Genomic DNA, 18,506 nt, shown 5'->3' with positions numbered 1-18,506 from the left:
TCATTTATGACTTGCAAAGATTGATATCGAGGATGACTCGATTAAAGAAAATTCCTGGATACATGCTATATTGCACTTTATGAGTATATTGAAATTATGGGATGAGTGAGTTGTTATTGTGAAGGATGTGTACGAATAGAGTATGAATTTGATCGGTGGTGTTAAGGTAGGGTTACCTGTTCGAGCATTGTTGTGCTAATGGGGAACGTGTCTTTCAGCCCATTTGGGTGGTATAATTTAGATTTGAGCAGAGTGGATGACTCTCGAGAGGGTTCTAATAGATTCAAAATGTATATGTGGAAATAAAAATAAAAATTCATATATCGCTATATATTGGTTATTTACCTTGGATGGTGACGGGACTTACGGTAATTCCGTATGACTATGGATTCTACATTTCAGTATAAGAAAGAAAAGAGGAACAATTTTAAATTCACATAAGGTCTTTCAGAGTGGGTGTCTTGGTTGTGATACTTTGTGGTGCTTAAGAAGAATACAGTGGCTTATGGGCCTTAGGGCAGTGTAGTTGTATGTTAGGATGTCTTGTAGTGAGCTTTGGGTAAGGTTCGTGGAGTTTTGACAAGGAGAAGTGTCAACTTGAGGGTAATTCATAAGAAGCTTGGAGAAAATAAGACGATTGGGTAGTAGGCTGAACCAGTTTGGTAATGGCATGAACAGATCTTTGGGTACCTATGATGCAGTGAGACTTTACAGACATTTTGGTGGCAATATTCTTGGATTTGGTGACCTGCGTGGCTTGGTCGAGTTTTTGGAATTCAATTCTAATAGCTTGGTTATGTGCAAATGGATTTCGAAGAGTTCTTGATGGTTCTACATGGTTTGAGCCGTATGCATTCTACCGGTATGAGAAACATGTTATGTATTGTGACTTCCTCCTAGATGGGAACAAATGGAAGGTAACTAACCGGGTATGTAATTTGCTAGTGACTCGGAGTTGATAATGAGATTCTCGTGCTTTTCACATGATTGCATAATAGATGCGGTGTGTTGTGCGGGATTAAAATTTACATGTACAAGGTGGCAGTTGAGTCTTGAAGGGAAGGTCCCGAATTTCGGACAACATGGTCAGCTTCGGATATTTAGATAAATGTTATAACTGCTAGGTAATTCCTGAGAAGGGTGCGCATGTCAGAAGGCGTATTGTGTTTTGACTTACGGATGTTCATTGGTATTACGGTATTCATCTAGTTGATAGAATGCTGATATTCAAATTATTGCTATGTGGCACAGAAGAATTATGGAAATATTCCTAGTGGGATGATCGTGCATGAAGGATGTGATAGTCATTCGAGTGCTGGAGTTGTTATCAGTTACGATGGTTCATGTGTTCTATGAATTTGGGGGACTGGGAGTTCTCAAAAGCAAATTATTTCAGGGTTGCGTCCTGTTTGAGGTGAGTATTTTATTTAAAATCAGTAGAGGCACTAATTGCGTTAATTATTTGTGATAGCTATGCGCTACAAGTGCGTACATATGTGAGGTTTGAGCCATGTGCGAGCACTAGAGCAATTGTTCATGTTCGGAAGAATTCCTAGGCTATGATATGCCTAGAGTTTACTATTAAGCATAAAGTTACAGTGTTTCTCGTAGATGTACCTTTGTTGAGAACTACCTGGTCTATACATGAGGCTACAAAGAGGCTAAGTCCCTAAATAAATATGCTAGTTGCTATTACTGCGTTAACTTGCTGAATTTAGTTGTGATAGCACACTTTGCACATGCCTACTCTATGACGTGTTATTTATATCAGTCTAGGAGCATAAGAGTCTTATTTCAATTAACATATACATGTGCACTTATTGGATTGCTCCTTTATGATATGCTTGGACTGGAGGCTTGTGACCATGTTGTACGAGTGATGTTAATGTGAGCTCTAGGAGAGCTGGTCACCGTTATCAGATTCGTGTGTATTGGTTCTACTATGTATGATGATCTCATAGCATTGCAGTTGTAGTGGTGCTTGTTAAACTTGCGAGACGATTCACTTCTTTGAGACATTTCCTATTTTTAGGTGCACAGATTGCGCAATTTGTGGCTTGAGTTATATTGGTGTAGCGTGTCTGTGGAATAGTTATGTTTGATAATATAAGGTCATTGGACACAGAATGGGTACTATCAGTACTTTGATTACGACGTGTTTGGGAGAATAATTTAAAATGCAGCTTAAATAACTGGCTATGGTACTTGTTGAACGAAGGAAGCTCCATGACTTGTTGATCTGGTGAATGGTTGTGACTTCATGTATGTTTCTTTTATTATCGGTGGTATACGAAGGTTTTGGAATGAGGTTCTGTTGAATGCAGGGTTTTATACTAGTACTTGGTTGGTTTTGAGTAGTTACTGTGATCGGGAATGGTGTTGCGAGTATGCGAGTTGTGTGGTATGTTATGTGATTATATCTGGGATTATGGTTATGGCTTGATACAGCTTGTTCAGACTTATACAGTGTGTGGATGTGAGATTCGAGTCTTGAAAAGAATTCTGGATATTAGAAATTGGGCTCCAAGATTTTTGGGCTAAGGTTAAATTAATGATTTTCAATTATGTTGTGTTGTCAGCCCTATATAGAATAGGGTTGTAATGACCCAACCGGTCATTTTAACTTTTAGAACTCCGTTCCCTAAAATAAAACTTCATGTATGTGCTTGTAATGATTTATGACTTGTGGGGATGGTTGGTTCGGGATTTGGAAGTGTTTGGGGTGAAACCGGAACACTTGGTTCCTTAAGTTGGCCTTAAAGTGCTAAGTTTGACTTCGGTCAACATTTTGAGAAAACGACCCCGGAATAGAATTTTGATGATTCCAACAGCTCCGTATGGTGATTTTGGACTTAGGAGCGTGTTCGGAATTTTATTTGGAAGTCCGTAGTTAAATTAGGCTAGAAATGGCTAAAATAAGAATTTAAGTTTGGAAGTTTGACCAATGAGTTGACTTTTTGATACCGGAGTCGGAATCCAGTTCCGAAACTTTTCATAGCTCTGTTATGTCATTTATGACTTGTGTGTAAAATTTGAGGTCAATCGGAGTTGATTTGATAGGTTCCGACATCGAATGTAGAAGTTAAAAACTCTTAGTTTCATTAAGCTTGAATTGGGGTATGATTCATGGTTTTAGCGTTGTTTGATGTAATTTAGAGATTTGACTAAGTTCGTATGATGTTTTAGGACTTGTTGGTATATTTAGTTGAGGTTCCGAGGGCCTTCAGTGAGTTTCGGATGGTTAACGGATCAATAATTGGACTTAAACAGTTGCTGCAATTTTTCTCTTCTGCTGGAAATTCTAGGCTGAGATCGAGCCCAAGATCGAGGCCCAAAATTGAGGCCCAAGATCGAGCTCCCTGAGATCGAGCTCCCATGATCGAGCTCCCATGATCGAGCTCCCAAGATCGAGCTCCCTGAGATCGAGATCCTTGAGATCGAGCTCCCTGAGATCGAGCTCCCAAGATCGAGCTCCCATGATCGAGCTACCAAGATCGAGCTCCCAAATATCGAGCTCCCAAGATCGAGCTCCCTGAGATCGAACTCCCCTGATCGAGCTCCTTGATCGAACTAGATAGATCTGTAAGTTATAAAAACAGAGGGCATTCGTCCCATTCGCCATTTTTAACAAATTGGAGCTTGAGCAGAGGCGATTTGTGATAGATTTTCAAGGAAAAGACATTAGGGTAAGTGATTCTAACTTGGATTTGGTCTATAAACATAAATATATCATTGTTCTCATCATTTAATTAGTGTTTTGAGATTAAAATTTGGGAAATTTTAGAAATCTCATAGAAACGAATTTTCGAGATTTCGGTATCGATTCGGAGTCAGATTTGAGTGAAACTGGTATGGTTGGACTCATAATTGAATGGGTTGTCGGATTTCATAACCTTTGCCTGATTTCGAGACATGGGCCCCACGGATGAATTTTTAATTAATTTTGGGATTTTTATTTAAAATATAGTATTTTCTTAAAGAATTGATTCCTATAATTCTTAGTGATTGTATAGAATTATTTTTGGCTAGATTCGAGCCAGACAGAGTTGGATAATCGTGGAAAAGGCCTTATAGTGGTTACATTGTAGCAAGACGAGGTAAGTCACTTGTCTAATCTTGTGAGGGGAAAATTACCTCATAGGTGATTAAAATTTAATAATTGTTGCTAATTGTAGGGGCTACGTACGCACGAGGTGACGAGAGTCCGTGCGTAGCTACTATTAATGCTAAAGTTCGGGTAGTTTAGAACTCAAAGCATGAATTACTTGTGTAAATTGTATTCTTTGTTTAATTAATATTATTTGATATATACATATATTGTTAATTGTTAGATAAAAATATTAAAGGATAAAAATCTCATATACTTGATTTTTTGTTTAAATTAATTAATTGTTAAGAGAAATTTGTTCTTCCTCCCGAATTAATATTATAATAAATATACTCTCCTTCCGGAGGTACATAAGAAAATGTCCTCCTTTCTTGTGGAGCAGGCCGAATACCTCGGCAGGATAGATGCATCTATGGATCGCGCCGCACGTCCCTCGGCAGTGTACACGACACTCTGGATCGGGCCGTACGTCCTCGACAGAAATCGTGCTTAATAATAATAATCACACGATACTTTAATAATTTATTTCAGCTTGCGAAGTTAATGGATAAATTGGAAAATCCTTGGAATTTAATGAATTATTATGCCTGCTTGTCGAGGAATTCATTGTTATTCCTGTAAATGAGATTAATTGATAAATTGGAAATTATTTGAATTGAAGGAATTTAATTAATATATTGAGAATTGTTGCATTTGAAGGAATTTGATTATTTTCGTTGATTAAATAAATTATTTTAAATTCTGTAAATCAACATATCCTAGTTGTATTTCATTATTATTAATGACCCATAGTGAGTGTAAAAGTCGGCCATCTCGTCTCTACCACTTCGAGATTAGGCTTGATACTTACTGGGTATACGTTGTTTACGTACTCATACTACACTTGCTGCACTTTTTGTGTATGATCTGAGGCGAGTACTAGTGGGGGACCTATCGTCTTACACCCACGTTATCCAGGGGCATAGTGGTGAGCTGTTTCTCTAATCCATTCTGCAGCTACTAGTGTCTCACTTTGTATTTTTTTTTATTCTGTCTATTTTTATTTCAGACAGCATTTGAGGTTTTGTATAATCTACTAGATGCTCATATACTTGTGACACCAGGTCTTGGCACACACATTAGTAGAATTTGGGTTTTATTATTTTTCTTGGTTTTTAATTTTCTCAATATATGCTTAATTTATTAATTTGGCTTGCCTAGCTGTAGTGTTGGGCGCCATCACGACCTATAGGTGAAATTGGGTCTTAACAACATGGTATCAGAGCACTAGGTTCACGTAGGTCTCACAAGTTATGAGCAGGCCTAATAGAGTCTTGCGGATCATTACGGAGACGTCTGTACTTATCCTCGAGAGGCTATAGGGTGTTAGGAAATTACCTTTCTTCATATTCCATCGTGCAATTGATGTAGTTCTAAATGTCCTTTTCTTATTCTCTCACAGATGGTGACAACGCGCTCTAATGAGGTTCCAGACCAGGGAAGATCTACTCCCCCAGTTGCTAGAGGCCGAGGGAGGGCTCCAGCCCGTGGTAGAGGGATAAGACGTCCCAGGACTGTTCCAGTTATGCCGCCACTGGGTCCAGCAGAGAATCCCATTATTGAGGAGCAGGGTGAGGTGCCCATGGCAGAACCAGCTCCGGTGGATTTCACATCTGCACCAGGATTTCAGGATGTCATGGGTCGTATGATACGGTTCATGGATAATATAACTCAGGCCGGTTTATTTCCGGCAGACCCAACCATATCTCAGGCGGGCGGGGGAGCACAGACCTTTACCGCGCAGGCTCATGGACATGCAGCTACTGTATATCAGACCCAGGGTGCACTACCCGTGGGTGGAGCCCAGCCAGTGGCAGCAGCTACACCTGAGCCCAGGCCAGCTGTAGCCGCCGATCCTTAGAAACTATTGGACAGATGGACTAGACTACATCATCCTATCTTCGGAGGTGAGAGACATGAGGATCCACATGATTTCATTGATCGTTGCAAGGATAGACTGTACAACATGAGGATATTGGAATCCCATGGGGTTGATTTCGCTACTTTTCAGCTATAGGGTAGAGCCCTTAGATGGTGGCAGTCTTATGCTCTTGGCAGACCAGCTGATTCTCCTCCCATGACTTGGGACAGGTTTACCCATATCTTCTTGGACAGGTATATTCCACCCTCCTAGAAGGAAGAGTTACGGTTTCAGTTTGAGCAGCTCCAGCAAGGTCAGATGTCTGTGACTGATTATGAGGCAAGGTTTTTTGAATTATCTCGCCATGCACTTATGATACTCCCTACGGAGGCGGAGAGGGTGCGGAGGTTTGTAGCCGGTTTACATACTTGTATTCAGGCCACTATGGCACGAGAGGTTGAGATGGGTACTTCTTATGAGCGAGTTGTGGAGATAGCCCGGAGGATTGAGGGTGTGCGCCAGCGGAGACGAGAAAATATTATGAGAGATAAGCGGTTCAGGTACTCTGGAGAATTCAGAGGTGCTCAGTCTGGGGGCAGAGGTCAGTTCGTGAGGGGGAAGTCCAGTAGACCCCCATTTCCAGCACCACCACCTCCTCGAGGTGCTCCAGTGCAACCTTATCTTAGTGTTATACCAGAGAGTTCTTACCGCACACCAACTATTTAGGGTCCTCCTAGTGGGTATTCAGTTCCCCAGGGCCAGACACTTAGTCAGCAGGCCATCGCACCGAAGAGTTGTTACGAGTGCGGGGATCCCAGTCACACGCGAAGGTTTTGTCCCCGGCTTCGGGGTAGACCAGTACAGCAGGGTCAGCAGCCTATGCTTATTGGACCAGTTGCTCTACCAGTAGTCTGACCACAAATAGGTGGAGGACAGGTGGGTAGGAGTCGTCCTAGAGGTGGAGGTCAGCCAGGCGGAGGCCAGCCAATTGGCGCTCCAGCTCGGTTCTATGCTTTTCCGGCTAGACCAGATGCAGAGGCCTCAGGATGCCATGATTAAAGGTATTATTTCTGTTTGTGGCAAATATGCCTCAGTATTATTTGATCCAGGATCTACATATTCATATGTGTCATCTCTATTTGCTCCATTCCTGGGTGTTTCTCGCGAGTCCTTGAGTATTCCTGTTTATGTGTCCACTCCTATGGGCGATTCTGTTATTGTGAACCGGATCTACCGGTCCTGTGTTATTACATTCTGTGGTTATGAAACTAGAGCAGATCACTTATTGCTTGAGATGACCGATTTTGAAATTATTCTCGGCATGGACTGGTTATCTCCATATCATGTTATTCTAGATTGTCATGCCAAGACTGTTACCTTGGCTATTCCAGCATTGCCTAAGCTGGAGTGGAAGGGTTCGCCTGTTAGTTCATTTAATCGAGTTATTTCTTTTATAAAGGCTCAACACATAGTTTAGAAGGGTTGTTTACCTTATCTAGCCTATGTTCGGGATACTACTGCAGAGACTCCGGCTATTGATTCAGTGCCTGTAGTTCGGGAGTTCTCCGAGGATTTTCGTCAGATCTTCCAGGTATGCCACCTGATCGTGATATTGATTTCTGTATTGACTTGGCTTCAGATACCCAACCTATATTTATCCCACCGTATCGCATGGCTCCGAAAGAATTGAAAGAACGGCTTGAAGAGTTACTAGCCAAAGGGTTCGTCAGACCGACTGTATCGCCTTGGGGTGCACCAGTATTATTTGTGAAAAAGAATGATGGAACAATGCGGATGTGTATTGATTATCGCCAATTGAACAAAGTCACTATTAAGAACAAGTACCCATTGCCGCGTATTGATGATCTATTTGACCAGTTGCAGGGTGCTAGGGTATTCTCTAAGATCGACTTGAGGTCAGGGTACCATCAGTTGAAGATTCGGGATTCGGATGTTCCGAAGACTGCTTTTCGGACTAGATATGGACATTATGCGTTTCTGGTGATGTCCTTCGGTTTAACTAATACCCCAGCAGCATTTATGGATCTGATGAACGGGGTATTCATGCCATATATTGATTCGTTTGTCATTGTCTTCATTGATGATATCTTAATCTATTCGCTCAGTAAGGAGGAACATGAGCAGCATATGAGAGTAGTGCTTCAGACATTGCAGGAACAAAAGCTATATGCTAAGTTCTCTAAATGTGAGTTTTGGCTAGAGTCTGTAGCATTTTTGGGACATATTGTATCGGGCGAAGGTATTAAAGTTGATCCTAAAAAGATTGAGGCAGTTCAGAATTGGCATCGTCCCACTTCGGCGATTGAGATCAGGAGTTTTCTGGGTTTAGCAGGTTATTATCGTCGGTTCGTGGAAGGTTTTTCATCTATTGCAGCACCTTTGACCAAAATAACCCAGAAGGGTGTTCAGTTTCGATGGTCCGATGATTGTGAGTCAAGATTTTAGAAGCTCAAGATAGCACTGACTACAGCACCCATGTTAGTGTTACCATCTGGTTCGGGAATATATACAGTGTATTGCGACGCATCACGCATTGGCTTGGGTTTTGTATTGATGCAGGAAAGGCGAGTTATTGCATATGCTTCACGTCAGCTGAATGCCCACGAGAAGAATTATCCAGTACATGATTTGGAGTTAGCTGCGATTGTTCACGCTCTAAAGATTTGGAGGCATTATCTTTATGGGGTGTCTTGTGAAGTTTACACTGATCATCGCAGTTTGCAGCATTTATTCAAGCAAAGGGATCTAAATTTGAGGCAGCGCAGATGGCTGAAGTTACTAAAAGATTATGATATTACTATCTTGTATCATCCGGGCAAAGCAAATGTGGTTGCAGATGCCTTGAGCAGGAAGGCGGAGAGTATGGGTAGTTTGGCTTTCATTTCAATAGAGGAAAGGCCATTAGCCTCGGATATTCAGTCCTTGGCTAACAAACTTGTGAGGCTGGATATTTCAGAGCCCAGCCGAGTTCTTGCATGTGTGGTGGCCCAATCTTCATTATTTGAGCAGATCAAGGCTCGCCAGTATGATGACCCATACTTGATGGTTCTTCGTGAAACTGTACTACGAGGTGGTGCCAAGGAAGTTACTATTAGAGCGGATGGTGTTCTGCGACTCCAGGATCGTCAATGTGTTCCTAATGTGGATGGACTGAGGAAAAAGATCCTGGAAGAGGCACACAATTCTCGATATTCTATTCATACAGGTGCTACTAAGATGTATCATGACATGAGGCAACATTATTGGTGGCGACGAATGAAAAAGGACATAGTTGAGTATGTATCTAGGTGTCTAATTTGCCAGCAAGTTAAATATGAGCACCAGAGGCCAGGTGGCCTACTTCAGCAGATGACTATACCAGAGTGGAAATGGGAACGAATTACTATGGACTTTGTAGTTGGGTTGCCACGGACCTTGAGGAAGTTTGCTGCAGTTTGGGTGATTGTTGACAGGTTGACCAAGTCGGCACATTTTATTCCTGATGTAACTACATATATTTTAGAGAGGTTGGCCCAGATTTATATCCAGGAGATAGTTCGGTTGCACGGTGTGCCAATTTCCATCATATCAGATAGAGGCCCTCAGTTTACTTCATATTTCTAGAGAGCAGTACAGAGTGAGTTGGGGACCCGTGTAGAGCTCAGCACAACCTTTCATCCGCAGACCGATGAATATTCACAGCGGACAATACATATTTTGGAGGATATGCTCAGGGCATGTGTGATCGACTTTGGAGGTCAGTGGGATCGTTTCCTGCCTTTGGCCGAGTTTGCTTATAATAACAATTACCAATCCAGCATCGAGATGGCTCCATTTGAGGCTTTATATGGTCGGCGATGTCGTTCACCTATCGGATGGTTTGAGCCAGGTGAGGCTAAGTTATATGGTACTGATTTGGTAAGGGATGCCTTGGAAAAGGTAAAGTTGATTCAGGAGCGACTTCGTACAGCACAGTCCAGACAAAAGAGTTACGCGGATCAGAAAGCGCGTGATATATCATTTATGGTAGGTGAAAAAGTTCTCTTGAAGGTTTCGCCGATGAAGGGAATTATGAGATTCGGGAAGAAGGGCAAGTTGAGCCCAAGGTTTATAGGCCCATTTGAGGTGTTGAAACGAGTTGGGGAGGTTGCTTATGAGCTTGCATTGCCTCCCAGCCTATCGGGAGTTCATCCGGTTTTCCACGTATCTATGCTCCGGAAGTATCATACCGACCTATCACATATGTTAGACTTTAGCACAGTTCAGCTAGATAATAGCTTGGGTTATGAAGAGGAGCCAATTGCCATTGTTGATAAACAGGTTCGCCAGTTGAGGTCCAAGAGGATTTCTGCAGTAAAAGTCCAGTGGAGGGGCCAACCAGTCGAGGAAGAGACTTGGGAGGACGAGGAAGACATGCGGAGCAGATATCCACACTTATTTAGCACTCCAGGTACAATTCTAAACCCGTTCGAGGACGAACGTTTGTTTAAGAGGTGAGAATGTAATGACCCAACCGATCATTTTAACTTTTAGAACCCCGTTCCGTAAAATAAAACTTCTCGTATGTGCTTAGAATGATTTATGACTTGCGGGGATGGTTGGTTCAGGATTTGGAAGTGTTTGGGGTGAAACCGGAACACTTGGTTCCTTAAGTTGGCCTTAAAGTGCTAAGTTTGACTTCGGTCAACATTTTGAGAAAACGACCCCGGAATAGAATTTTGATGATTCAAACAGATCCGTATGGTGATTTTGGACTTAGGAGCGTGTTCGGAATTTTATTTGGAAGTCCGTAGTTAAATTAGGCTAGAAATGGCTAAAAATAAGAATTTAAGTTTGGAAGTTTGACCGATGAGTTGACTTTTTGATACCGGAGTCGGAATCCAGTTTCGAAAATTTTCATAGCTCTGTTATGTCATTTATGACTTGTGTGTAAAATATTTGAGGTCAATCCGAGTTGATTTGATAGGTTCCGACATCGAATGTAGAAGTTAAAAACTCTTAGTTTCATTAAACTTGAATTGGGGTATGATTCATGGTTTTAGCGTTGTTTGATGTGATTTAGAGGTTCGACTAAGTTCGTATGATGTTTTAGGACTTGTTGGTATATTTGGTTGAGGTTCCGAGGGCCTTGAGTGAGTTTCGGATGGTTAACGGATCAATAATTGGACTTAAACAGTTGCTGCAATTTTTCTCGTCTGCTGGAAATTCTAGGCTGAGATCGAGCCCAAGTTTGAGGCCCAAAATCGAGGCCCAAGATCGAGCTCCCTGAGATCGAGCTCCCATGATCGAGCTCCCATGATCGAGCTTCCATGATCGAGCTCCCAAGATCGAGCTCCCATGATCGAGCTCCCATAATCGAGCTCCCAAGATCGAGCTCCCTGAGATCGAGCTCCCAAGATCGAGCTCCATGATCGAGCTACCAAGATCGAGCTCCCAAATATCGAGCTCCCAAGATCGAGCTCCTTGATCGAACTAGACAGATCTGTAAGTTATAAAAATAGAGGGCATTCGTCCCATTCGCCATTTTTAACAAATTGGAGCTTGAGCAGAGGCGATTTTTGATAGATTTTCAAAGAAAAGACATTGGGGTAAGTAATTCTAACTTGGATTTGGTCTATAAACATAAATATATCATTGTTCTCATCATTTAATTAGTGTTTTTAGATTAAAATTTGGGAAATTTTAGAAATCTCATAGAAACGAATTTTCGAGATTTCGGTATCGATTCGGAGTCAGATTTGAGTGAAACCGGTATGGTTGGACTCATAATTGAATGGGTTGTCGGATTTCATAACTTTTGCCTGATTCTGAGATGTGGGCCCCACGGATGAATTTTTAATTAATTTTGGGATTTGTATTTAAAATGTAGTATTTTCTTATAGAATTGATTCCTATAATTCTTAGTGATTGTATCGAATTATTTTTGGCTAGATTCGAGCCAGACAGAGTTGGATAATCGTGGAAAAGGCCTTATAGTGGATTAAATTGGAGCAAGACGAGGTAAGTCACTTGTCTAATCTTGTGAGGGGGAAATTACCTCATAGGTGATTAAAATTTAATAATTATTGCTAATTGTGGGGGCTACATACGCAGAAGGTTGCTAATTGTATCGGGCGAAGGTATTAAAGTTGATCCCAAAAAGATTGAGGCAGTTCAGAATTGGCATCGTCCCACTTCGGCGACTGAGATCAGGAGTTTTCTGGGTTTAGCAGGTTATTATCGTCGGTTCGTAGAAGGTTTTTCATCTATTGCAGCACCTTTGACCAAATTAACCCAGAAGGGTGTTCAGTTCCGATGGTCTGATGATTGTGAGTCAAGCTTTCAGAAGCTCAAGACAGCACTAACTACAGCACCCGTGTTAGTGTTACCATCTGGTTCGGGAATATATACAGTGTATTGCGACGCATCACGTGTTGGCTTGGGTTGTGTATTGATGCAGGAAAGGCGAGTTATTGCATATGCTTCATGTCAGCTGAATCCCCACGAGAAGAATTATCCGGTACATGATTTGGAGTTAGCTGCGATTGTTCACGCTCTAAAGATTTGGAGGCATTATCTTTATGGGGTGTCTTGTGAAGTTTACACTGATCATCGCAGTTTGCAGCATTTATTCAAGCAAAGGGATCTAAATTTGAGGCAGCGCAGATAGCTGACGTTACTAAAAGATTATGATATTACTATCTTGTATCATCCAGGCAAAGCAAATGTGGTTGCAGATGCCTTGAGTAGGAAGGCGAAGAGTATGGGTAGTTTGGCTTTCATTTCAATAAAGGAAAGGCCATTAGCCTCGGATATTCAGTCCTTGGCTAACAAACTTGTGAGGCTGGATATTTCAGAGCCCAGCCGAGTTCTTGCATGTGTGGTGGCCCAATCTTCACTATTTGAGCAAATCAAGGCTCGCCAGTATGATGACCCATACTTGATGGTTCTTCATGAAACGGTACTACGAGGTGGTGCCAAGGAAGTTACTATTAGAGCAGATGGTGTTCTGCGACTCCAGGATCGTCAATGTGTTCCTAATGTGGATGGACTGAGGAAAAAGATCCTGGAAGAGGCACACAGTTCTCGATATTCTATTCATCCAGGTGCTACTAAGATGTATCGTGACTTGAGGCAACATTATTGGTGGCGATCAATGAAAAAGGACATAGTTGAGTATGTATCTAGGTGTCTAATTTGCCAGCAAGTTAAATATGAGCACCAGAGGCCAGGTGGCCTACTTCAGCAGATGACTATACCAGAGTGGAAATGGGAACGAATTACTATGGACTTTGTAGTTGGGTTGCCACGGACCTTGAGGAAGTTTGCTGCAGTTTGGGTGATTGTTGACAGGTTGACCAAGTCGGCACATTTTATTCCTGATGTAACTACATATATTTTAGAGAGGTTGGCCCAGATTTATATCCAGGAGATAGTTCGGTTGCACGGTGTGCCAATTTCCATCATATCAGATAGAGGCCCTCAGTTTACTTCACATTTATGGAGAGCAGTACAGAGTGAGTTGGGGACCCGTGTAGATCTCAACACAGCCTTTCATCCACAGACCGATGGATAGTCACAGCGGACAATTCAGATTTTGGAGGATATGTTCAGGGCATGTGTGATCGACTTTGGAGGTCAGTGGGATCGTTTCCTGCCTTTGGCCGAGTTTGCTTATAATAACAATTACCAATCCAGCATCGAGATGGCTCCATTTGAGGCTTTATTTGGTCGGCGATGTCGTTCACCTATCAGATGGTTTGAGCTAGGTGAGGCTAAGTTATATGGTACTGATTTGGTAAGGGATGCCTAGGAAAAGGTAAAGTTGATTCAGGAGTGACTTCGTACAGCACAGTCCAGACAAAAGAGTTATGCGGATGAGAAAGCGCGTGATATATCATTTATGGTAGGTGAAAAGGTTCTCTTGAAGGTTTCGCCGATGAAGGGAATTATGAGATTCGGGAAGAAGGGCAAGTTGAGCCCAAGGTTTATAGGCCCATTTGAGGTGTTGAAACGAGTTGGGGAGGTTGCTTATAAGCTTGCATTGCCTCACATCCTATCGGGAGTTCATCCGGTTTTCCACGTATCTATGCTCCGGAAGTATCATACCGACCTATCACATATGTTAGACTTTAGCACAGTTCAGCTAGATAATAGCTTGGGTTATGAAGAGGAGCCAATTGCCATTGTTGATAAACAGGTTCGCCAGTTGAGGTCCAAGAGGATTTCTGCAGTAAAAGTCCAGTGGAGGGGCTAACCAGTCAATGAAGCGACCTGGGAGGCCGAGGAAGACATGCGGAGCAGATATCCACACTTATTCAGCACTCCATGTACAATTCTAAACCCGTTCGAGGACGAACGTTTGTTTAAGAGGTGGAGAATGTAATGACCCAACCGATCATTTTAACTTTTAGAACCCCGTTCCCTAACATAAAAATTCTCGTATGTGCTTGTAATGATTTATGACTTGCGGGGATGGTTGGTTCGGGATTTGGAAGTGTTTGGGGTGAAACCGGAACACTTGGTTCCTTAAGTTGGCCTTAAAGTGCTAAGTTTGACTTCGGTCAACATTTTGAGAAAATGACCCCGGAATAGAATTTTGATGATTCCAACAGCTCCGTATGGTAATTTTGGACTTAGGAGCATGTTAGGAATTTTATTTGGAAGTCCGTAGTTAAATTAGGCTAGAAATGGCTAAAAACAAGAATTTAAGTTTGGAAGTTTGACCGATGAGTTGACATTTTGATACCGGAGTCGGAATCCAGTTCCAAAAATTTTCATAGCTCTGTTATGTCATTTATGACTTGTGTGTAAAAGTTTAGGTCAATCGGAGTTTATTTGATAGGTTCCGACATCGAATGTAGAAGTTGAAAACTCTTAGTTTCATTAAGCTTGAATTGGGGTATGATTCATGATTTTAGCGTTGTTTGATGTGATTTAGAGGTTCGACTAAGTTCATATGATGTTTTAGGACTTTTTGATATATTTGGTTGAGGTCCCGAGGGCCTCGGGTGAGTTTCGGATGGTTAACGGATCAATAATTGGACTTAAACAGTTGCTGCAATTTTTCTCTTCTGCTGGAAATTCTGGGCTGAGATCGATCCCAAGATCGAGGCCCAAAATCGAGGCCCAAGATCGAGCTCCCTGAGATCGAGCTCCCATGATCGAGCTCCCATGATCGAGCTCCCATGATCGAGCTCCCAAGATCGAGCCCAAGATCGAGCTCCCAAAAATCGAGCTCCCAAGATCGAGCTCCCCGAGATCGAGCTCCCCTGATCGAGTTCCTTGATCGAACTGGACAGATCTGTAAGTTATAAAAACAGAGGGCATTCGTCCCATGAGATCGAGCTCCCGAGATCTAGCTCCCCTGATCGAGCTCCTTGATCGAACTAGACAGATCTGTAAGTTATAAAAACAGAGGGCATTCGTCCCATTCGCCATTTTTAACAAATTGGAGCTTGAGCATAGGCGATTTTTGACAGATTTTCAAGGAAAAGACATTGGGGTAAGTGATTCTAATTTGGATTTGGTCTATAAACATAAATATATCATTGTTCTCATCATTTAATTAGTGTTTTGAGATTGAAATTTGGGAAATTTTAGAAATCTCATAGAAACGAATTTTCAAGATTTCGGTATCGATTCGGAGTCAGATTTGAGTAAAACTGGTATGGTTGGACTCATAATTGAATGGGTTATCGGATTTCATAACTTTTGCCGGATTCCGAGACGTGGGCCCCGTGGATGAATTTTTAATTAATTTCGAGATTTTTATTAAAAATATAGTATTTTCTTATAGAATTGATTCTTATAATTTTTAGTGATTGTATCGAATTATTTTTAGCTAGATTCGAGCTAGACAGAGTTGGATAATCATGGAAAAGGCCTTATAGTGGATTAAATTGGAGCAAGACGAGGTAAGTCTCTTGTCTAATCTTGTGAGGGGGATATTACCTCATAGGTGATTAAAATTTAATAATTGTTGCTAATTGTGGGGGCTACGTACACACGAGGTGATGAGAGTCCGTGCGTAGCTACTATTAATGCTAAAGTTCGGGTAGTTTAGAACTCAAAGCATGAATTACTTGTGTAAATTGTATTCTTTGTTTAATTAATATTATTTGATATGTACATATATTGTGAATTGTTAGATAAAAATATTAAAGGATAAAAATCTCATATACTTGATTTTCTATTTTAATTAATTAATTGTTAAGAGAAATTTGTTCTTCCTCCCGAATTAATCTTATAATAAATATTCTCTCCTTCCGGAAGTACATAAGAAAATGGCCTCCTTTCTTGTGAAGCGGGCCGAACGCCTCGGCAGGATAGATGCATCTATGGATCGCGCCGCACGTCCCTCGGCAGTGTACACGACACTCTAGATCGGGCCGTACGTCCTCGACAGAAATCGTGTTTAATAATAATAATAATCATACGATACTTTAATAATTTATTTCAGCTTGCGAAGTTCATGGATAAATTGGAAAATCCTTGGAATTTAATGAATTATTATGCCTGCTTGTCGAGGAATTAATTGTTATTCCTATAAATGAGATTAATTGATAAATTGGAAATTATTTGAATTGAAGGAATTTAATTAATATATTGAGAATTGTTGCATTTGAAGGAATTTGATTATTTCCGTTGATTAAATAAATTATTTTAAATTCTGTAAATCATGTTGATTTACATATCCTAGTTGTATTTCAATTATTATTATTGACTCATAGTGAGTGTCAAAGTCGGCCATCCCGTCTCTACCACTTCGAGATTAGGCTTGATACTTATTGGGTACACGTTGTTTACGTACTCATACTATACTTGCTGCACTTTTTGTGCAGGAACTGAGGCGAGTACTAGTGGGGGACCTATCGTCTTACACCCACGTTATCCAGGGGCATAGTGGTGAGCTGTTTCTCTGATTCGTTCTGCAGCTACTAGTGTCTCTCTTTGTATTTTTTATTCTGTCTATTTTTATTTCAGACAGTATTTGAGGTTTTGTATAATCTACTAGATGCTCATACACTTGTGACACCAGGTCTTGGCACACACATTAGTAGAATTTGGATTTTATTATTTTTCTTGGTTTTAAATTTTGTCAATATATGCTTAATTTATTAATTTGGCTTGCCTAGCTGTAGTGTTGGGCGCCATCACGACATATAGTTGAAATTGGGTCTCACAAGGCTGACGTGGGATCACCCCCGGGTATGTGTGTGGTAAGGTAGAATAGTTATTCGAAGGTTTAGGAACAACTCTTGGCACGCAATTTACATCATAGTTTTGGAGAGAAGTGCAGTAAGAATTAGGTACACAGGTTCAGTTCAGTACAACATTTCACCCTCAGACGGACGGACATTCCGAGCGCACTATTCAGATATTGGAGGATATGCTACGCGCTTGTGTCATTGATTTTGGGGGTTCTTGGGATCAATTTCTGCCATACACGGAGTTTGCTTACAATAACAGCTACCAATCGAGCATTCAAATAGCTCCGTATGAGGCTTTATATGGGAGACGGTGTCGGTCTTCGGTGGGTTGGCTTGAGCTGGGTGAGGCTAGACTATTGGGTACTGACTTGGTTCTGGATGCTTTAGAGAAGGTCAAAGTGACTAAGGAATGACTTCGCACGGCGCAGTCTAGACACAAGAGTTATGCCGACAGGAAGGTCCGTGATATTGCTTACATGGTTGGGGAGAAGGTAATGCTCAAGATTTCACCCATGAAGGTTGTGTTGAGGTTCGGGAAGAAGGTCAAGTTGAGCCCTCGGTATATTGGGCCTTTTTAGATACTTAAGAAAATTGGAGATGTGGCTTATGAACTTGCTTTGCCACCTAGTCTATCACGTGTTCATCCAGTGTTCCATATATCCATGCTCCGAAAGTATGTCGGGGATCCATCTCATATTTTGGATTTCAGCACAGTGCACCTGGACAGTAATTTGACTTATGATGTGGAGCCAATGGCTATTTTAGACCGGCAGGTTTGAAGGCTGAGGTCAAAGAACATAACGTCAGTGAAGGTACAGTGGAGAGGCCAGCCAGTCGGAGAGGAAACTTGGGAGATTGAGCGGGAGATACGGAGCAAATATCCACACCTATTTGAGACTCCAGGTATGATTCTAAACATGTTCGAGGATGAACGTTTGTTTAAGAGGGGGACAACGCAACGAACCGGTCGGTAGTTTTGAGTATTATAACTTTGTTTTCCTATTTACTACTCAAGTTATGTTTTACAATTATTTTACGATTTACCGGGTTAGTTGGTTCGGGTCCGGAAGGATTTCAGAGTGAAATGAGATACTTAGTCTCATAATTGAAAACTTAGGTTAGAAAATTTGACCGGATGCAAATTTAAGGTTTTGTGGTGCCTAGGTAGATTAATTAGTACAAAGGTTGCGCGGCTCAGACCTTTTGGATTGAACAATGCACTGGTGAGTAAAAGAAAGTTTTCGGGTAGGAAAATACATTTTTGCAGCCCACTATTCACCCACAGAATCACTCTGCGGACCGCATA

Source organism: Nicotiana tabacum, chromosome 12 (assembly GCF_000715075.1).
Source record: "Nicotiana tabacum cultivar K326 chromosome 12, ASM71507v2, whole genome shotgun sequence".
Lineage (NCBI taxonomy): Eukaryota > Viridiplantae > Streptophyta > Magnoliopsida > Solanales > Solanaceae > Nicotiana > Nicotiana tabacum.
The sequence above is the reverse complement of the archived record's forward strand: the minus strand, read 5'-3'. Positions refer to the sequence as shown.